This window comes from Tachyglossus aculeatus, chromosome 14 (genome assembly GCF_015852505.1).
Source record: "Tachyglossus aculeatus isolate mTacAcu1 chromosome 14, mTacAcu1.pri, whole genome shotgun sequence".
NCBI lineage: Eukaryota > Metazoa > Chordata > Mammalia > Monotremata > Tachyglossidae > Tachyglossus > Tachyglossus aculeatus.
The window spans coordinates 56,508,102-56,531,024 of NC_052079.1; positions in this window are offsets into that span (position 1 = coordinate 56,508,102).

Below are 22,923 nucleotides of genomic sequence, written 5' to 3' on the forward strand. Positions count from 1 at the left end.
TCTTCATTCAGCATACTCTAATTTGGAAAAACTATTCCTCTGCCCTCGCGGAAACATGTCTCCCTTAAAGTCCCTTAAATGCCAAGCCAAACTTCCCCTAGCAAACAGCTAGATAGCGGTGTCTCTCTGAACTGACATCTCTCATCTCTAATGCTTGCAGGATATTGATTTTCTGTCATAGTGCAATGACACATGCTTCCCTGTGTGGCTGGTGACACCTCCAATGCATAAGCAGAAATTCTGCCAGTCGCGTCGAAACGTAATCGGGAACTACCCAAACCAGTCGGTTCTATTTTTTTTAATGGTATTTGTTGAGTGTTAACTATGTGCCAGGCACTGAGCTAAGCGCTGGGGTGGATCAGAGCTAATCAGGGTGGACACAATTCTGGGCAGGACTTGCCCAAGGTCACCAAGTGACAGAGCAGGATTAGAGCCTTGGTCCCCTGACTCCCAACATGATTCCATGCTGCCGCTCAATCCCATCACCGTCTCTAGGAACCCATTCTCTCAGGAAAAAATTGAGAGGGTGGGGCACTCGATCATTAAAAGCGGTGACCATCAGGTGACATCTACTCCGGCTAATCCATCCAGTTATTTCCATCTCAGAATCTCTGCCTGTCATAAAGATTGTCCAGGAGTTGACATTTATTAGCCAAGTGAATAGCTGTAATAAGATAGCAGTACCCAAAGTAGCAGAAAATTAAATGTCGCTGCGTTCTCTTATTGAAATTTCAGTTCTACTGACTTTATTGTAGGAGACAGGGGCCGAACTTCCAAAGACGGATTTTAAGAGACTTTTTATGGGGCTTAGCAGCCCACAGCCGACACCATCATAGGAAGAGCTCTTGAACGAGATACCCACAGTTAATCGATCGATTAATCAATCTCTCAGTCAGTTGTATTTATTGAGCACTTACCGTGTGCCAAGCACCGTCCTAAGTGTTTGGGAGAGTACCACACAACAACATCACAGACACGTTCCCTGCCCACAGTGAGTTTACAGTGAGATAGACGTTAATAGAAATAAATGAATTATGTATATAAGTGCTGTGGGGCTGGGGGTGGTGAATAAAGTCAGGGTGACACAGAAGGGAGTGGGAGAAGAGGAAAGGAGGGCTTAGTCAGGGAAGGCTTCTTGGAGGAGGTGAGCTTTCAATAAGGCTTTGAAGGAGGGCACAGTAATCATCTGTCTGATATGAAAAGGGAGGGCGTTCCAGGCCGGAGGCAGGACGCGGGCGAGAGGTCAGTGGTGAGGTGGACAAAAGACACTCTAGAATGTAAGCTCATTGTGGGAAGGGAATATTGCTTTACTGCTGAATCTTCCTCTCCCAGGTGCTCATTACAGTGCTCTGCACACAGTAAGAGCTCAATACATAGCATCCATCGATTGACAGTCCTCCTCTGAGGCAGAGGGTGATTTTCCAAACCCTCCTGCTGGAATTTGGAGGGTGAACAACAAATTACTCATCTGCCCCTTGGGCTGGGAGCGGACAGAAAGGCTTTATTTGGAGAGTTGATTATTTTTTTTATTTTTTTTACAACAGGCCGGTGGATCAGTCGGTGGTGTTTAATGAATAAGTAGTGAGTACAATGTGATGTACTGAGTGTCTGAGAGAGGTCAAAGGCAAGATGCACGTTCCCTGCCCTTTGGGAAGTTTCCAGTCGAACAGGGGAGACAGACAGGCTGTCTCCCCACAAAACTGAGTGGAGGCCTTGGATGGAATTGTACTTTCCAAGTGCTTAGTATAGTGCCATGCACACAGTAAGCTCTTAATAAATACAATTGAATCATTGTGATATCTGCTAAGCTTTTAATATGTGCCAAGCACTGTAGATACAATAATAATAATGGCATTTATTAAGCACTTACTATGTGCAAAGCACTGTTCTAAGTGCTGGGGAGGTTACAAGGTGATCAGGTTGTCCCACATGGGGCTCACAGTCTTAATCCCCATTTTACAGATGAGGTAACTGAGGCCCAGAGAAGTGAAGTGACTTGCCCAAAGTCACACAGCTGACAAGCGGCGGAGCCGGGATTTGAACTCATGACCTCTGACTCCAAAGCCCATGCTCTTTCCTCTGAGCCATGCTGCTTCTCTAAAATAATCTACAATCTTCTACAAGATAATCAGGTTGGATACAGTTTGTGCCCCACATAGGGCTCGCAGTCTCAATAGGAGGGAGAACAGGTAACTAATCCCCATATTTCAGATGAGGAAATTGAGGCCCAGAGAGATGAAGCCCAAGGTCACATAGGCAAGTGGCAGAGCCGGGATTAGAACTCGGGTCCCGTGGCTGTTTCCCCTCTGTCGAGCTGGGGCATCAGTGGCATTTAGTATACGTGGTAAGGAGTCCCATGGAATTTAGTCTCCCCATGGAATTTTTTTTAGACTGTGAGCCCACTGTTGGGTAGGGACTGTCTCTATATGTTGCCAACTTGTACTTCCCAAGCGCTTAATACAGTGCTCTGCACACAGTAAGCGCTCAATTAATACGATTGATTGATTGATTAGTTTCCTTAAAAGTCATGTCAGCCTCTGTCTGGAGGCGGGAGGTAACCCCAAACTCTTCACACCAGATGATCAGGCCTCAGGTTCCCCAAAGGAGCCTCAAAGCAGCATGGGTAATGCCCACCCTGTAGACTGTAAGCTCGTTGTGGGCAGGGAACGTTTCTGTTTATCATTATAGTGTACTCTCCCAAGCGCTTAGTAGAGTGCTCTGCACACATTGTGCTCAATTACTACAACTGACTGACTTCTGCTGCCATCTCCTCTGGCCCTCAGTTTCTCTTCCTGTGAAATGGGTGCAATAAGACGTCCTTCGTTCGAAGACGCTCAGCAGAAAATAACCGGTTGCCAACCGAGTCGGCCAGCTTTCTCATCTGGTCTGTCACCCACACTCCCCCGAAAATTAGAGCGGCCTGCAAATCCATACCCAAGGCTGGGCCCAATTTGACCACGATCCAATTGGAAGCTGCCCGGCGATGAACCGAAAGCTGTCCGTTGGCTGAATCCTCGTGGGCTCCACAAAATGCCTTAATGTCTGTCTCCCTCTCTAGACGGGAAGCTTGCTGTGGACAGGGAATGTGCCCATTTATTGTTTTATTGGACTCTCCCAAGCATTTAGTACAGGGCTCTGCACACAGTAAGTGCTCAGTAAGTGCGATAGAAGGAATAAAAAGCAAAAAATCGGGAAAGGGGTGAGTCGGTGACAAGGACTGATTGCTTGGAGAAGCAGTGTGGCTCAGTGGAAAGAGCCCGGGAGTGGGAGTCAGAGGTCATGGGTTCAAATCCCAGTTCTGCCACATGTCTGCTGTGTGACCTTGGGCTAGCCATTTAATTAATTTGGGCCTCAGTTACCTCATCTGTAAAATGGGGATCAAGATTGTGAGCCCCATGAGGGACACATGATTACTTTGTATCTACCCCAGTGCTTAGAACAGTGATTGGCACATAGTAAGTGCTTAACAAATACTACAGTAATTATTATCATTACTATTTTCAGTTATAGATATGGCCTGGACTGCTGACACTTGTGCCCTTATTACCCCCCCAGGAGGTAAGTGACATAGAGGAGGTTCAGGGATTCACCATTCTGGGCAAGCAGGGCACATTGCCTTGGCACAGGCCATTCTAAAAAAAGCTTAAAATCCAACAGGGGGAGAGAGACAGAATACAATTTACATATTGGAAGAAGAAGAGCTCCAGCGGCAGAGTTCTTCGTGTACAGAGACGAAGAGTGACGAGAAGTAGGAAAAGAAACACGCAAAGAGGCAGAGATGATAAACCACGTCGACGGACAGGGCCGATTCTAGATGCCAACGGCTGACTTCCATCCAGCTTCCCAGAACCGACGGAATCGCGTCCCTAACTGCCCCTGGTCCTTCCTGGGAGAATCATTAATCGACCATTTGGAAGCTTCAGACTCCAGCAAACCATTCCATTATGTCCGCCACATATTATTTTCCCTAGCGAGACTCTAAAACAGGACCAATAAATGCTCCATTTTAAGTTAATACGCACAATCTGTCTCTTGCCGAATCTCACCTCTCCCACCCTGGAGGATCGTAAACTACTTTTTACTCCTTCATAATAGCCCTGTCTTCTGAACAAAGTTCAATTTGTTATTTAGTTATACGCTAGTTAAAAGATACCCCAAAAAATAAAATAAAGCTAATGGCTTGAAATGTGATTTTTTTTTTTCCAGCAGTCTAAGAGGTTGGTCTGTTCACAAGCGAGAATGAGAAAGTAAGACTCTCCAAGGCTAGGAGACCAATGCATACCTCAAAAGGAAAAAAAAACAAACAAACAAGTGGATACAAGTCTAAAAGCCTATTTCAAAATACTACTATTACTCAGATTATTCTATAGGGCCAAGCCTGAAAGTTGTCACGTCATTTCCAAAAACTATGGAAATTTAGGAAGTGGTGTGCCCTAATGGCTAGAGCCCCAGCCTGGTAATCAGAAGGTCCTAGCTTCTAAATTAGCTCCACCACTTGTCAGCTGGGTGACCTTGGGCATGTCACTTCACTTCTCTGGGCTGCAGTTACCTTGTCTGGAAAAAGGGGATTAAGGCAGTGAGCCTTACATGTTGTGGACAGAGAATGTGTCTGTTTAGCGCTTAGTGCAGTGTTCTGCACACAGTAAGCACTCAATAAATACAACTGAATGAATGAATGACAGGGATTAGGTCCAACCTGATTAACTTGTACCTACCCTAGCGCTTAATACAGTGCCCAGCACATAGTAAGGGCTCAACAAATGCCATTAAAATAAAAAAAAAAAAAACTTGGCCAATCCTGTTATGTCTGTCTTCCCCATTATAGTGTATGCTCCCTGTGGACAGGGCAGGGGTCTGCATGTCTGCTGTGTGATGTTGGGTATGTCGCTTCACTTCTCTAGACCTCAGTTATCTCATCTGTAAAATGGGGATTAATAGTGTGAGCCCTTTATGGGACAGGGGCTGTGTCCTACCTGACTAAACTGTATTTGGCCCAGTGCTCAGAAGAGTGCTTCGCACATAGTAAGTCCTTAACAAATGCCATAATTATTATTGTTATCATTATTATTAGGTTTCTCCTGCTTCTTATATGCCGCAAATTCACCAGGGAATTTCTCGTTCCACTTCCTGTGTCGGTTTTCTCTATGACAACTCCAGGCAATCCCTGTTTCATTTCTTTCCTACTCTGATTTTAAAGGCTGTTTGTTTTTCCGTGTTCTATTTCTTCCAGGAAGGGACCGTTTTGACTGTGTTTCTCTCCTTCTGTTTGATTTGGAAACGTTATGTCCGTATAAGCAAATAAGGATTATTGCAATAAGGTGCCGGAGGTTGGATTACGATTGAATAACATCCGGAGGTGCCCCTCGGAGCCTCCAATTAGCAGAGGTTTCATTTTGCAGATGCAGAAACCCTGCAGCAGTAAGGATGCTGCTAGACCTCCGGCCGCCCGGATGGAAGCAGTGTGGCCTAATGGGTAAAGCCCGGGCCTGTGAGTCAGAAGGACCTGGTTTCTAATCCCGGCTCCGCCACTTGTCTGCTGTGTGACCTTGGGCAAGTCGTTTTACTTCTCTGGGCCTCAGTTACCTCATCTGTAAAAAAAAAAATGGGGATTAAGATTGGGAGCCCAATGTGGGACAGGGACTGTGTTACTTGGTTACACAGTAACCAATACAACCTGGTTAACTTGTATCTACCCCAGTGCTTAGAACAGTGCTTAGCACAAAGTGAGTGCTCATCAAGTACCAGAATAATAATTATTATTATTATTACCCACTGTAAGGGGCTATGCGCTTAGTACAATGCCTGGTAAGTGCTTAACAAATACCATAATTCTTATTATGCATTGTAGCAATAGAGTTGGAATGGTGCTTATTCAACACCCTCTGTACTGCACCCTCTATAAAAGCTTGTATCTACCCCAGTGCTTAGAACAGAGCTTAGCACAAAGTGAGTGCTCATCAAGTACCATAATAATAATTATTATTATTATTACCCACTGTAAGGGGCTATGTGCTTAGTACAATGCCTGGTGAGTGCTTAACAAATACCATAATTCTTATTATTATGCATTGTAGCAATAGAGTTGGAATGGTGCTTATTCAATCCCCTCTGTACTGCACCCTCTATAAAAGCTTAGGAAAGTACAACAAACTCCCAAAATATGTCCCCCGTCCACAAGGGGCTTACACTCTGAGGAAACAAATATGAAAATAATTTACAACCCAATCAGAGCAAATAACAATGTATAATTGAAAAACAGGACAGTGAAACTGATCCTTAAAATTAAATGTTGATTTACAAGTCAGGAAACCTATATCTGTCCATCGCATTTATTGAGCACTTACTGTGTGCAGAGCACTGTACTAAGCTCTTGGAAGAGTACAATATAACAATAAACAGACATATTCTCTGCCCGCAATGACCTTACAGTTTATATGATGCAGTGCACAGATTTCAGGTGTTATTTCTTTTATCCTATTTTAATCTATTTTCCAACATGCTAACACTGGACGTTGTCTGGAAGCTTAGCGTCACTGATTTGGAGGAGCTGAAACTTCAGCTCTGTTAAATTGTACTCTGAATCAATCATATTTATTGAATGCTTACTGTGTGCAGAGTACTGTACTAAGCGCTTGGGAGAGTACAATATTACAAAGTTCATGTATGTTCCCTGCCCACAGGAAGCTTACAGTCTAGAAGAGGAGACTGGAATCAATCATATTTATTGAGCGCTTACTGTGTGCAGAGCACTGTACTAAGCACTTGGGAAGTACAAGTTGGCAACATATAGAGACGGTCCCTACCCAACAGTGGGCTCACAGTCTAGAATCAACGTAAATGAATAAATTACAGGTATAAAAACTTCCCAAACATTTAGTACAGTGTTCATCAAGAAGAGGAGACTGGAATCAACATAAATGAATAAATTACTGGTATAAAAACTTCCCAAACATTTAGTACAGTGTTCTGAACACATTAAGCCCTCAATGAATACCAGGGATCAATTGATTAAGAGGATTTCAAACAGATCACCACAATAGATCTGTGGCCTGGTGGAAAAAGAACCAGATTGGAAGTCAGGAGACCTGAATACTAAACCCCACTCTGCCACTTGGCTGCCGTGTGACCTTGGCTAAGTCATTTAACTTCTCTATGCTTCAATTTCCTCAACTCCGTTGTTGGGTAGGGACCGTCTTTATATGTTGCCGATTTGTACTTCCCAAGCACTTAGTACAGTGCTCTGCACACAGTAAGCGCTCAATAAATGATCGATTGATGTATGAATGAATACATGTTTCTCCCCCTCCCTTAGACTCTGAGCCCCATGTGGGACAGGGACTATGTTTGAACTGATGTTCCTCTCTTTACCCCCACTCTCAGCACAGTGCTTGGCACCTATTAAATGCCTGGGAAAGCAGCATGGCTTAGTGGCAAGAGCCCAGGCCAAGAAATCCTTTGCACATAGTAAGCTCTTAATAAATGCCATTTAGAAAAAAAGAAGGTCAGAAGGTTGTGGGTTCTAATGCTGCTTCCGCCACTTGTCTGCTGAGTGACCTTGGGTAAGTCACCTCACTTCTCTGGGCCTCAGTTTGCTCATCTGGAAAATGGGGATTGAGACTGTGAGCCCCACGTGGGACAACCTGATTACCTTGTATCTACCCCAGCGCTTAGAACAGTGCTCAGCACATAGTAAGCGCTTAACAAATACCATAATTCTTCTTATTATCATTATTAATGAATATATCCAGCGCTTCAAATACCATCATTCTGAATATATCCAGCATTTAGTACAGTGTCTGCACATAGTAAGCTCTTAACAAATACCATAATTATTATTATTATCATCATTAGATCCCCAACACTGAGAAAACTGAAACACTGGAGATTGGTAAGCCACTTCTCTTGTCGACTAATTAAAGGTATTTATTAAGCATTTACTGTAACTGTATGCAGAGCTCTGTATTAAGCACTTGGGAAAGTACAATATAACGAAGTTGGCAGACATGTTCCCTGCCCACAGGGAGCTCACAGTCTAGAGGGAGAGATGGCATTAAAATTGGTGCTGTGGGGCTGAGTGTGGGGTGAATATCAAGCTGTTAAAGGGGACAGATCCCAAGGCATATACAGAAAGAGACACAGTTATGTCTTTAACGGGGACATCCAGTTAGAATCAAGATCCTGCAGAATTAATAATAAATAATAATAATGATGATTATATTTGTTAAGCACTTACTATGTGACAGGCACTGTTCTAAGTACTGGGGTTGATACAACGTAATCAGGTTGTCCCACGTGGGGCTCACAGTCTTAATCCCCATTTTACAGATGAGGGAACTGAGGCACATAGTAGTTAAGTGACCTGCCCAAAGTCACACAGCTGACAAGTGGCGGAGTTGGGATTAGATCCCACAACCTCTGACTCCCAAGACAGGGCTCTTTCCACTAGCAAAGGCTCTAAAACAGATTAAAATCCCGAGGATCAACGCTTTCCTGCCAGACAACATTGCCCCACAGAGAAGCTCCCCCTGAGGTATGAATGGACTTGCTAAACTCCCACAGCTTAAAAATCTGCAGTCGGAGTTTCGAACTCACACCATCACCTCCAGATGCTGATGGAGTTTTCTAAGGGCCCCTTAAAGGCAGCCATTCCAAGATCCGCATTAGTGGAGATGGGCTTGTAAACTGCTTCAAATCGAAGTCGAAAGCCTCCATTTGAGGATTATCACCTAAGCACTTCTACCTTAGAGAAGCAGTGTGGCTCAGTGGAAAGAGCCCGGGCTTTGGAGTCAGAAGTCATGGATTCAAATCCCAGCTCTGCCAATTGTCAGCTGTGTGGCTTTGGGCAAGTCACTTAACCTCTCTGGGCCTCAGTTACCTCATCTGTAAAAATGGGGATTTAAATGAGCTCCCCATGGGACAACCTGATCACCTTGTAACCTCCCCAGCGCTTAGAACAGTGCTTTGCACATAGTAAGTGCTTAACAAATACCATCATTATTATTATTATTATTATTCTCTGGGCCTCAGTTACCTCATCTGTAAAAATGGGGATTTAAACTGTGAGCCCCCGGTGGGACAATCTGATCACCTTGTAACCTCTCCAGTGCTTGGAACAGTGCTTTGCACATAGTAAGTGCTTAATAAATGCTATCGTTATTATTCTTATTACCTTGACAAGTGAGCTGAGTTTCAGGGAAACAGAGTCGCAAACCGCTTCCACCTCCACTAGTGATAATTACCCACCGCCTCACCAAACACCTTTAACTAGCGGCCTGGCCTGATGTATAGAGCCCAGGCTTGGGAGTCAGAAGGTTGTGGGTTCTAATCCTAGCTCCTCCACTTGTCTGCTGTGAGACCTTGAGCAAGTCACCTCACTTCTCTGGGCCTCAGTTCCCTCATCCGGAAAAATAGAGATTGAGACTGTGAGCCCCACTTGGGACAGAGACTGGGTCCAACCTGATTTGCTTGTATCCACCCCAGCGCTTAGTACAGAACCTGGCACAGAGTAAGCGCTTAAATATCATAATTATTATTATTATTATAATCTGAGTGTTTTGAAATAGTTATCTTACTCTAGCGCTCTTCATTTAGTTGTCCTTTCACGATATCACTCTGATATTTTGATAATGGCATTTAATGGTATTTGTTTAATGGTTTTTTTAATGGCATTTATTAAGTGCTTACTATGTGCAAAGCACTGTTCTAAGTGCCAGGGAGGTTACAAGGTAATCAGGGTGTCCCACTGGGGGCTCACAATCTTAATCCCCATGTTACAGATGAGGTAACTGAGGCACAGAGAAGTTAAGTGACTTGCCCAAAGTCACACAGCTGACAATTGATGGAGTCGGAATTTGAACACATGACCTCTGACTCCAAAACCCATGCTCTTTCCACTGAGCCACGCTGCTTCTCTGGTTAATATTAATTATTTAATGGCTAAATGCTTACTGTGTGCCAGACACTTCCTAATCACCAGGGTAGGTATAAGATAATCAGATTGGACATAGTTCATGTCCCACATGGGGCTCACAGTTTTAATACCCATTTTACAGATGAGGTAATTGAGGCCCAGGGAAGTTAAGTGAAATGCCCGAGGTCGCAGAGCAGACAGGTGGCAGAGCCAGAATTAGAACCCAGGTCTTTCTGACTCCCAGGCTGGTGTTCTATCCCTTGGTCCACCCTGCTTCTCAAATGTTCATGTCACGATTTCTTATTGAACCATCTCTCTTCACAGTAACACTGCAAGTTCAAACACCTCCCTCCTTTCCCCATTTGACTTCTAATCCACTTCTACCACCCAGGAACCATTTTGCCTGGAAGGAGGAGTTTAAAAGTCCATTTCACCTGTTTGTTCTCTATTTGGCATTGCAGAATGATGGAGCTTTAGCCTCTTGGCACAAAGCGTCTTTTTCTTAAGAAGCAACAGGCCTAGGCATCAGAGGACCTGGCTTCTAATTCCGGCTCTGCCACTGGCTTGCTGTGTGACCTTGAGCAAGCCACTTCACTTCTCTGGGCCTCAGTTTCCTCCTCTGTAAAATGGGGATTAAATCCTCCTCCCACTGATTTAGACTGTGAGCCCCATGTTGGACAGGAACTGCATCCAAATTAAACGTTACCGGCCTCGGTGCTTAGAGCGGTGTTTGACACACAGTAAGTGTGTCAAACACCAGTGTTCTGGTATCGTCTAAGAGGGGCTCTAAAATTCTTCAGGGAAAGCAGAATTACCATTTCAGTAATTTATTTATTTATATGAAAGCCTGTTTCCCTCTCTGGAATGTAAGCTCTCTGGGGGCTGGGAATGTCTCTACCAACAAGAAGCAGCATGGCCTAATGGATAGAGCATGGGCCCGGGAGTTAGAAGGCCCTGGCTTCTAACCCCAATCTCCCACTTGTCTGTCATGACTTCTTCTTCACACCTCAGTTACCTCATATGTAAAATGGGGATTAAGACCAGGAGCCCCCTGAGGGATGGGGACTGCATCCAACCCAATTTGCCTGTGGCGATGAGTACAATTTCTGGAGCAGAATAAGCGCTTAGCAAATACCACAATTCAGTAACCGCCCTGAGAGGCATCCAATGCTGCAAAATAGTCGGGGCCCTTTAAAGTTCCAGTGTCCTTCCACAGATGGGGGGAATGCATGCCTTGCACCCTCTATTATTTAAGAAAGATTCCCTGTCATCCAGCACTTAGAGTTCACCCTAATTAAAAACCTCTCTGCTCTAAATGCCTGCTTACATAAGACTGTACCATTCCTCATCTGTAGAAAGAATATTAAAAGGACACATCTTATATAAACCCCATATGCACACAGACCCCTCCTTATTAATGAGACTAACTGAGAAGGGAAAAGAGCTACCAGAGAAGAACGACGACATAAACGTCCAAGCTTCTGGCGGGGGGGAACGGAGGACAAAGTTGAGGGAGGAAATCCATCGTGAAAGCATGTTTACAAATATCCCTGTTAATGGCCAGGTGCATTAATGGAGACTCACACTAATCATCTTGGTATTTGATGGATGCATTAAATAAAGGAACAGAATACAAATGGTCTTGTTTTCTGGCTGAAGGCATTTTTACAGCTTGGAAAAAAAAAAAATCAAGGGCAGGCTGAGGGACAGAAGAAATAGAAACCTGCTGCTTTTTTTCTGGTTCGTAACCTCTTTAATTGGTGCAACATGCATTTTTCCAAAATTCAGTTCTCTAGATTTTGCCTCACTCCAAAAGATTTGGATTTTCCTCCACCTGTAAGCTTTCCATCATCCACAAACACTAATAACCCCATCTCTCAAGGACAATATTTCAACCCCATTTGCAAGAACAGTGCTTGGCACATAGTAAGCGCTTAAATACCATTATAATTATTATTATTAATGCTTAAGTACATAGGTCTGCATGCAGTAAGCACTGAACAAATATGATTTATTGATGGATGGATTGACTGTTAGCCAGATCAATTGGAGATATTTGTTGGAAAGGAATTCACCATTTCATCCAAAAATCAATCAGTGGGCTGGAAGCATAGACTCCGTCTCCCCTATGTTCATTCATTCATGTGATCATAATAATAATAATAATAATAATGATGATGATAGTATTTATGTACCAAGCACTGTTCTAAGTGCTAGGGCAGATATGAGGTAATCAGGTTGGATACGGTCTCTGTCCCACATGGGGCTCACAGTCTTAATCTCCATTTTACAAAAGAGGTAACTGAGGCAAAGAGAAGTGAAGTGACTAGCCTAAGGTCACCCAGCAGACAAGTGGCGAAGCTGGGATTAGAACCCAGGTCCTCTGACTCCCAAGTCCGTGCTCTTATCACTGGGCCACGCTGCTTCTCTAATTTCTCTAATTGTATTTATTGAGGGTTTAATGTGTGCAGAGCATTGTATTCTCTGGGTTCACCTGAATGCAGAAACAGAGAACTGTCTTGTGTAGCTTTAAAACCCAAGGCTCAGCCCCCTTTCTCTAATTCCTCAGCCCCAAAAGACACACGTCCCACACCTAGTCCTCTCATCTACCCACAGGAGCAAGCTGATTTTATACCACTCCTCCCTCCTTTTCCAACAGAAACACACAACATCTGCCCCTTTCCCCGGTTCTCAAATTTTGCCTCACAGCCTCTCTATAAAGTAGAGCGAGAGTGCTTAGTACAGTGCTCTGCACACAGTAAGCGCTCAATAAATTCGATTGAATGAATGACAAGTGCTCTTCTGCCCATTTTACAGAGGAGAAAACTGAGGCCCATAGAAGTTAAAGGGACTTTCCAAAGGTCAAACAGCAGGCCAGGTGGCAGAGATGGGACTAGAACCCAAATTTCCTGGCTTCAAATCCACTAAGATCAGAGGATTTGGCCACACAGTCTCCCTCATGGGCAGGTAATGTGTGTTTATTTTTCTATTGTACTCCCCCAAACGTTTAGTACAGTGTCTTGCACACAGTTAGTGCTCAATAAATACGACTGAATGAAAGGATGAATTTGATGATGGCTGGCCAGAAAGCTCTGCACACTCCTTCCTATAATAATAATAATAATGGCATTTATTAGTACTTACTATGTGCAAAGCACTGTTCTAAGTGCTGAGGAGGTTACAAGGTGATCAGGTTGTCCCTCAGGGGGCTCACAGTCTTCATCCCCATTTTACAGATGAGGTAACTGAGGCACAGAGAAGTTAAGTGACTTGCCCAAAGTCACACAGCTGACAATTGGTGGAGCTGAGATTTGAACCCATAACCTCTGTCTCCACAGCCCCTGCTCTTTCCACTGAGCCATGCTGCTTCTCTACGCAAGCCAGAGTTCAGCTCCAAGATAATGACAATATTAAGAATAATAATAATAATAATTAGTAATAATAATAAAGAATAACTGGTATTTGTTAAGTGCTTATTATATACAAGCACTCTACTAAGCGCAGGAGTAGATACAAGATAATCAGAACAGATACAATCTCTAGCCTACTGGGGCTCATAGTATCAGTAATAATAGTAATAATTGTAGTCTGTTAAGTGCTTACTATGTGTCAGACACTATACTAAATGCTGGGGTAGATATAAGAACATCAAGTTCTGCATGGGTCTCACAAGCTAAGGAGGAAGGAGAACAGGTATTGAATTCCCATTTTAGAGATGAGCAGACTGAGGCAAGAGAAGTGAAGAGAAGCAGCTTGGCTCAGTGGAAAGAGCACGGGCTTTGGAGTCAGAGGTCATGGGTTCGAATTCTGGCTTCCTCCACATGTCTGCTATGTGACCTAGGGTAAGTCACTTAACTTCTCTGAGCCTCAGTTACCTCATCTGTAAAATGGGGATTAAGAATGTGAGCCCCACACGGGACAAACTGATCACCTTGTAACCCCCCAGCACTTAGAACAGTGCTTTGCACATAGTAAGCGCTTAATAAAGTGCTTGTATTATCACAAGCACATAGTAAGCGCTTAACAAATACCGTCATTATTATTATTTAGTACAGTTTTCTGCACATCTCAGGGGCTCATTAAGTAGTGCCCTGGCATTTACTGAGTGCTTATTTTGTACGTATTACCTTAATTAAATGCTTGGGAAAATAAAATAATGTCGACAGGCACATTCTCTGCCCTCGAGGAGCTTATAACTCTTTCTGTCTCCCCCTTTCGCTTCTAAATTTCTCAAGGACAGGGGCAGAGAAATGCTTTCTTCTGACTTTCCTCTTGTTTTTTCCACTTGAGCTCCTAGCATTTTGTACAGAGTCCAGCACGCAGAGCAGAAGGCCCAATCAATGCGATGGATGATAATTGAAGGACCCCTTGCTAGCCGAACTTTGGGAAGATGGATCACAATGAAGATCATCATTTTTCAACTTCAGGCCTTCAGGCTAGTGGTAATTTGCATAGATGAAGTAGATTTTCATGAGCATGAAAATAAAAAGTAGTTCATGTGGTTACAGCCCATTTGGATATTAGAAAGAGTCTAAAAATTATACATTCATTTTTTTCCCATTTTGATTTTGAAACAGTACTGAGAGATTCATGGAGAAGCTTGTTTTTCCAACAGTGGTCCAAACCAAGAAAATAAATTTCTGACGTTTTCATCTTGGGAAAATTTGTTACATTATTTTTTTTTCCAGTGATATATGTTAAGCGGTTACTTTGTGCCAGGCAATGTCCTAAACACTGGGATAGAAACAAGTTTAGGCACAGTCCTTGTCCCACATGGGGCTCACATTAATCCCCATTTTAAAGATGAGGTAACTGAAGCACAGAGAAGCTAAGTGACTTGCCCAAGGTCACACAGCAGAAAAGTGGCAGATCTGGGATTAGAACTCAGGTCCTCTGATTCCCAGGCCTGTGCTCTTTCCAGACCATGCTGCTTCTCTCATTGACCCAACCAATTTTTTACTTCTGTTGCATGCTCCCAAGTACAAGAGAAGCAGCGTGGCCTAGTGGTTAGAGCCCGGGTTTAGAAGTCAGGAGGACCTGGGTTCTAATCCCACCTCCCCAACTTGTCTGCTGTTTGTGATTCTGTTTGCCACATCTCCTGACTTCACTGACAACCTTCCTTTATTGTGATCCATTTAAATTTCTCCCTGACATACTAATACCCCAATGCAAGTTGCCATGTCTAATTACCGAAAAAGATTGTGATTAAGGTGTCATTCTGTTTGCAGACTTTGCACAAATAAATACTTCTTCTGAAGTCAGGCAGGGTCTATAATTCCAATCGATACATACTGATTTTTTAAAATGTGAACATCTGACACAGTCCTAATCCCCAGATTACTGTCACTGGACAGAAAATCCTTCTTCTAAACAGCTTAGATGAGGTCCACACTGTTTGTCTCCTGCCCAGGAGTTTTGGGGTTGATCCTAAATTAAGAGCCCCCAAATCCAAGAGAAGTGGGAAGTTGGCAATGGAAAGGCGAATCCAAGCCATGAACCAAGGATTTTCCCTTGGAATCAGCATTTTCTCAAGAATAATAATAATGGTACTTGTTAAGCGTTTACTGTGTGTGAACGCTGAGGTAGATACAAATTAATCAGGTTGGACAAAGTCCCTACCCACATGGGGCTCACATTCTTAATCCCCATTTTACAGATGGGGATTATGAGACCCAGAAAAGAGAAGTGACTTGCCCAAGGTCACCCAGCAGATATGTGGCAGAGGCAGGTTTAGAACCCAGGTCCTTTTGATGACCAGGCCCGTGTTCTATCCACTAGGCCGCCCTACATCTCCTAATCATAGTAATACTGTTTCCCGTCAGTCAGTGGTAGGCAATAAACCCTACTCTGGTGCTTAGAACAGTGCTTGGCACAGAATAAACGCTTAACAAACACCCTTATTATCATTATGATTACTAATCCCAGCTCTGCCCCTCACCTACGGTGTGACCTTGGCCAAGTCACTTAACTTCTCTGACCTTCCGTTTCCTCATCTGTAAAATGGGGATTTAATCCTGGCCCCTTGTACTTAGACTGTGAGTCCCATGTGGTGCAGGGACTGTATCCAATTTGATTATCTTCTATTTACCCCCGCTTGGCACATAGTAAATGATCTTTGTGAGCAGGGAATGGGTTTCTTTGTCATATAATACCCTCCCAAGCATTTAGTACAGTGCTGTGCACATAGCAAGTCACTTCACTTCTCTGGGCCTCAGTTCCCTCATCTATAAAATGGGGTTGAAGACTGTGAGCCCTCCGTGGGACAATCTGATCACCTTGTAACCTCTCCAGTGCTTAGAACAGTGCTTTGCACATAGTAAGCGCTTAATAAATTCCATTATTATTATTATAGCAAGCACTCAATAAATACAATTGAATGAATGAGTGAATGAATGAAGTGCTTAATAAATACCATAATTATTATTGCAGCAAGTGTCTATCCACAGATAGAGCTGAACCCCAGGCCATGAGGTCAAAGAGCTGCCCAAAATTTCCAACGGCCCAGAATCTTCCAGGAGGGTGTTCTCCCTCAGAGTCCCCTTGCGACTGTCAGCTCCTGGTGGGCAGGGAACACGTCCACCAACGTTTCATTGTCCTCTCCCGAGCGCTCAGTGCAGGGATCTACACACAGTAAGCGCTCAGTAAATACGATTATTGATCGATCGATTGACTGAACGGAGAGATCTCGGCCCTCGCCTCGGGTTGCTGGCCACGGAATCAGGTGTAACAAACGGCTAGGGGAGTAGGAGAGGCCCCGGCTTGAAACGGGCTAACACGGGCAAGATTTAGCAAGCTGTCACTCCCCAGTGTGTAGCTACAATAAAACCTGACATCACCATGGTTTGGTGAACAAGCAAACATTTATTTGTTGGATGGGGTAGTTCTGAGGGCCCTTGCAGGCCTTGTCCGTGGAACGTGATGGGCAGTCAGCCGGAAATCCCATGGCACGTCTTGGGCTGGAGAGAATAAGTTCTGGGGGACAGAAGCTCCAGGGGACAAAGGTTCAAGGGTGGGGGGCACAAAGACACACAAACACACACTTGCACACTCCCACACACACTGTCTCTGGGCAGACCACAGTCATGCCAGGGACTTAGGCTTCAATTGCCCTCGGAAAACAAACAGAGTTGCCCAGTGGATAGAGAACACAAACCTGGAAGTCAAAAGGAGCTGGGTTCTAATCCCGGCTCTGCCACTTGTCTGCAGTGTGACCCTGGGCAGGTCACTTCCCTTTTCCGTGCCACAGTTCCCTCATCGATAAAATGAAGATTCAGACTGTAAACTCAGTGCGGGACAGGGACTGTGTCAAAACCAATTACCTTGTATCCACCCCGGCACTTTGTACAGTGACTGGCACATAGTAAGCACTTAACTAATACCATTATTATCATTATTATTCATTCAATCGTATTTATTGAGCACTTACTGTGTGCAAAGCACTGTACTAAGCACTTGGGAGAACACAATATAAACACAATATTCATTTCAAAAGCCCACTCAAACATAGAGAAGCAGCGTGGCTCAGTGGAAAGAGCCCGGGCTTTGGAGTCAGAGGTCATGGGTTCAAATCCCAGCTCCACCACTTGTCAGCTGTGTGACTTTGGGCAAGTCACTTACTCCTCTGGGCCTCAGTTACCTCATCTGTAAAATGGGGATTAAGACTGAGCCCCACGTGGGACAACCTGATCACCTTGTAACCTCCCCAGCGCTTGAACAGTGCTTTGCACATAGTAAGTGCTTAATAAATGCCATCATTATTATTATAACAAATTTCTTGCCCACAATGAGCTTACAGTCTAGAGGGGAACAAAAACTAATATAAATGATAAATTAGTAGTCATAATTAGTAGTAATAAGTAGATGTTCAGATTATTTATGGCAGAGATTTGTTTTGTTTCCCTCTGAGATACGGACTGATCTTGGTTATTCTTCAAAGATTTCCAGTCTCCCCTATCCCCAGATGAAGTGCAGCATCCATTCCGAATTTAGCCAGTTCGGACATTAGCTCCCGCTCAGTGACTCTGAATAGGAGGAACAAGGCCAGGGGTAGTGAGTGGAATTTCAGGAACATTTTGTGGTTACCTAAGATGAATGCAAAAGCTTTTTAGAAAATGAAAAGCAAGGTTCTCTAGCGAGGACAGGCCTTTCAAATAAAGAAACGTATCTCCCTCAGATTTGAAACTGCCCTTTCCAATAATGTCTGTCTCCCCCTCCAGACTGTAAGCTCGTTGAGGTCATTCGAACCCAGGTCCTCTGACTCTTGGGCCCTGGTCCTTTCCTCTAGGCCATGCTGCTTCTCAAAAATGGTCCTTAACTTCTCCTTTCTTCCTTCATTAACAGTTGGGGATTATTTCCAATTTTCTTCTGAGTGCTTTCTGTTCTCTGTTACTTTTAAACAAACTTTAAACCCATCTCCCCATGCACAACGTCGTAACTTTTCATTTTACCCAGGCTTAATTGAAAAATCTTGCCCTAATCATTTCCAATACTGTATACATTTATTCTAAGTCCAAAATGTAACTAGAACTGATTAACTCCTGCACAAATGCAAATGGTTTTCTAATGTATTTCTGTAATGCACGTATATTCAGCCAATAAAATGACCTTTGAAAATTGCTAAGAGATGTGAAAAAGCAATTTACTGTAATAAGAATCAGCAAAAGGAGGTGAACTGCAGGTGAATCTTAATAAACCTCAAATTGTCTAAATCTAGTGTCTGTACAAAAAAAATGTTGCACAGACACTGTATCATCATAATTTTCAAGGAAATCGGGCCCGGGGGTATGAATAGGAAAAAAAATCCTTTGATTCATTTCAAAAGCCCACTCAAAATGAACACCTCCCCCTATTAGAGTTTAGTAAACTGCTTCCTTATTATCCCCAATTATCTTCTCCTCCCACGTCGCTATTGAGGCCAATGTGAATCCTGACCTGTGTTATTTTTTTTTTAATGATATTTGTTAAGTACTTATTATGTGCCGGGCCCTGTACTAAATACCGGGGTAGATAAAAGCTAATCAGGTTGAATACAGCCCCTGTCATTCATTCAATCATATTTATTGAGCACTTGCTATGTGCAGAGTACTGTACTAAGACCTTGGAAAGTACAATACAGCAAATAAAGAGAGACAATCGCTGCCCACAGTGGGCTCACAGTCTAGAGGGGGCATTCCTCATGAGGCTCACAGTCTTCATACCCATTTTACATGAGGTCACTGAAGCACAGAGAAGGGAAGTGACTTGCCCAAATGGGCTCTAGAATGGAAGCTGGTTATGAGCCGGGAAAATGTCTATCAGCTCTGTTCTCTCAAGCCCTTTGTAGAGTGCCCTGCACATGGTAAGCATTCAATAAATACGATTGATTGATTGACTGATTATTCACCAAATCCCACACAGCCAGGACAAGCAGGGGTCCATTGCAGTTGGAAAGGGGCCAGTTTCCAAACCAACAAAAGGACACACTTCTCCCACACCATGAGCTACAAGGTGATGGAATTCCATTCCCACAGGATGTCAGGAGAGCAGAAAATATCTGTAAAGTTTGAGAGGGGTGTCGATCCACTCATAAGTGAACGGTCCCAAGTGAGAAAGTTAGGGGTTTTGGCTAGTCCACCCTGTCCAAGAGGATGGATATCCAGAAGAGAAAACATCACATGGTTCTCCCTAGCATTCGGTTGCCATGGAGAAAGAACCCTGACACCGAATCCAATCTGAACCATAACTGGCCAGAAGATGAAATCCAAATATTCTGGAATTCCAGTAGGAGACGTTGCATGTGGTGACTCAATCAGTAGTATTTATTGAATGTCTTTTTAGTGCAAAGCCCTGAACTAATAACAATAATAATAACAGTGATATTGGTTAAGCTCTTACTATGTGCCAGGCACTGTAGGTCATCAGATTGGACACAGTCCCTGTCCCCCATTGGGCTCATAGTCTTCATCCCCATACTTTGTTGAATAGAGAAAAAGCAAGAGGCATATTCTCTGCCTCAAGGTATGCACAGTCAATCACTGATTCATTCACTCATTCATTCAATTGTATTTATTGAGTGCTTACTGTGCGCAGAGCACTGTACTAAGTGCTTAGGAAGTACAAGTTGGCAACTAATAGAGATGGTCCCTACCCAACAACGGGCTCACAGTCTAGAAGGGGGAGACAGACAACAAAACATGTGGACAGGTGTCAAGTCATCAGAGTAAATAGAAATAAAGCTAGATGCACATCATTAACAAAATAGAATAGTAAATATGTACATCAATATGTAAACCAATGGGATTTACTGAGTGCTTAATTCATCATTATCGATGGCATTTATTGAGCACTTACTATGTGAAGAGCACTGTCAGGCACTTGGGAGAGCATAATACAGAGTTGGCAGACACACATTCCCTGTCCACAATCAACTTACATTCTAGAGGTAACTGCCTAGTGTTTACTGTTTTTTAATGTTTTTTGTTAAGTGCTTACGATGTACCAGGCACTGTATTAAGTGCTGGGGTAGATCCAACCTAATCAGGTTGGACACAGTCCATGTTCCACATGGGACTCACAGTCTTAATCCCCGTTTTATAGATGAGGTAACTGAGGTGGAGAGAAGTGAAGTGACTTGGCCAAGGTCACACAAGTGGCACAGCCAGAATTTAAAACCCAGGTCCTTCTGACTCCCAGTCCCATAATCTATCCACTAGGCCACTCTACTTCTCAAACTGCTTACCGTGTACAGACCAGTGTACTAAACGCTTGGGAGAGTCCAATTCAACAGAGTTGGTAGACACGTTCCCTGCCCACAAGGAGCTCACAGTCTAGAGGGGGAAAATTGAGTTGCAGTCCTGGCTCTGCTGCTGACTGGCTGTGTGACCTTGGCCAATTCACTCAACCTTTCTGAGTCTCAGTTCCCCCTCATGGAATAAAAAATAATGCCTACTCCTACCTACCTCCCAGGGATGTTGTGGGGACAAATGAAATGTCAGATGGCTAAATGCTGACAGAGTAGAAGTGCCTGAGAATTTCCCAGGATTCAGTCTAGTGCCACAGTTGAAAAGCCAGGAAATGGGATTAAAGCAGACTCCATTAGTCATTGATACATGGTTATAACAACATTTCTGGGAACAAAAAAGTGACGAATGTGGTGGGTCAGCCTCTCGGAAAAATAGCCTAGCCGCCTGGCTCTGGGACAGAGAGGAGGCTAAGCCACAATTCGTTTTCACACTGCTACTGGTCAGAAAGGGGCAGAGGGAACTTCTCCATCACAGCTGGCAGGCAGAGAGGAGGAGGAGGGAGATGAAGGCTGGGACTGGTGGATGGAGAGGAGCAAGAGAGAGCTAAGGATTGGGGCTGGTGGATGACTAGGAACGTACAATCTAACAGAGAAGACAGGCCAACCCAGAGAACAACAATGATAATAACTATGGTATTTGTTAAGCGCTTACTATGTGCCAAGCACTGTTCTAAGTGCTGGTGTAGATATGAGGTAATCCAGTTGTCCCACTTGGGGCTCACAGTCTTAATCCCCATTTTACAGGTGAGGTAACTGAGGCACAGAGAAGTAGAGTGACTTGACCAAGGTCACAGAACAGACAAGTGGAGGAGCCGGGATTAGAACCCACATCCTCTGACTCCCAAGCCCGTGTTCTTTCCACATAGGATCGCATGCATAGAGTGGGAACACAGAGGGAAAAACTAGATACAGCTGGGAACATCAAAAGTAAATCAAAAATGAAGCACTAAATGAATCACTGAATGGAGTAAGCAAATAATGATAACAATTATGTTGCCAATTTGTACTTCAAGTGCTTAGTACAGTGCTCTGCACACAGTAAGCGCTCAATAAATATGATTGATGATGATGAATAATTGTGGAATTTGTTAAGCACTTACTGTGTGCCAGGCACTGTACTGAGCGCTGGGGTGAACACAAGGAAATCAGCTTGAATGCAGCCCCACTCCCACATGGGGCTCACAGTCTTAACCCCCATTTTACTGATGAGGTCACTGAGGCCCAGAAAAGCAAAAGAGACTTGCCCAAGGTAACACAGCAGATGAGTGGCAGATCTGGGATTAGAACCCAGGTCCTCCTGACTACCAAGACCGTAATCTGTCCACTCGGCTATGCTGATTTGCTCGGAAGTGCTTGCGGTTAGGGTGGGAGAAACTGATAAGGGAGGGTCTCCTATTGTACCATTTTCCTTTCCCAAGTAGTTAGTACAGTGGTCTGCACACAGTAAGCACTCAATAAATTTGATTGATCGAGTGGCTGACTGAAGCCCTCCTAAAAAGCCCCCCTCCTCCATCAGTCGGGGGTGCCAAGCAGTAACCTGGTGAAAACATTAAGTATTATTCCCTGCAATTAACTTCCAGGTCCATTATGAAGCCAGTGAGTGCCCAGAACCCATTGTCTGAAGTTTTTAATGCAGTCAGCTCCAAGTGCCACGTGTTGAAAAGCGGTTTCCTGGAAAGGGTCAGCTCACCCCTCAGAACATTTGACCATCTGCCCAGTGAGGCCTTCTAATTCACCTTTTCTGGGAATCGGGGGGCAGAGAGATCGATGGGGGAGAGGGAGGAGGGAAGGAGAGAGGTATCCAGCCTCCAGCCTCCTCCTCCCCTCCCACATTCCCAACCCAGAACCTCTCCGAGATGGTTTGAACTTTTTAAAGCCGAAGAGTGATCCCAATCTTTTATGGAGAGGTCTCTTTTCTCCTCAGAGGGAGATAATAATAATGATTAATAATTATGGTATTTGTTAAGTGCTCGCTACGTGCCAGGCACTGTACTAAGGAGTGGGTGGACATAAGCAAATCTGTTTGGACACAGTCCCTGTCCCAGATGAGGCTCACAGTCTCAATCCCTATTTTACAAATGAGGTCACTGAGGCCCAGAGAAGTGGAGTGACTTGCCCAGGGTAGCACAACAGGCATGGGGTTGAGCTGAGATTAGAACCCATGGCCTTCTGAATCCCAGGCCCGGGCTCTAGCCACTATGACAAAAATGCTTAAGATTCATTCATTCGATCA